The sequence below is a fragment of the Lupinus angustifolius genome, chromosome LG10 (genome assembly GCF_001865875.1).
Source record: "Lupinus angustifolius cultivar Tanjil chromosome LG10, LupAngTanjil_v1.0, whole genome shotgun sequence".
Lineage (NCBI taxonomy): Eukaryota > Viridiplantae > Streptophyta > Magnoliopsida > Fabales > Fabaceae > Lupinus > Lupinus angustifolius.
In genome coordinates this window covers 7328177-7328610 of record NC_032018.1, presented here as the reverse complement: position 1 = coordinate 7328610, position 434 = coordinate 7328177, and positions in this window count along the sequence as shown.

Sequence of the window (434 nt, the reverse complement as noted above, 5' to 3'; positions counted from 1 at the left end):
TGGTATTCATCTTCAATTTTAACATCAATATTCTTTAGATCAAGAATAATTTTGTTAAATTCATCCAGATGATATTTTATGGGCTTTCCTTCCTGCATTTGAAGAGTATATATTCTTTTCTTCAAATACAGCCTATTAGTGAGTGACTTCGTCATGTACAGGCTTTCCAGCTTCAACCATAATGAAGCAGTTGTAGTTTCATCTGACACTTCTTGTAGAAGTTCATCTCCCAAGCACAACAAAATTGCATTATGTGCTTTTTCCAGGTTTTCATCCTTCTCGTCCTCGGTCAGACTCTGTGGTAACTTGTTTCTACCTTCCAAGGCTTTTCCCAAGCCTTGATGAACTAGTAGAGCTTTCATCTTCAATCGCCATAGATTGAAATCATTTTCTCCATTAAATTTGTCCAAATCAAATTTAGCACTCGCCATGAT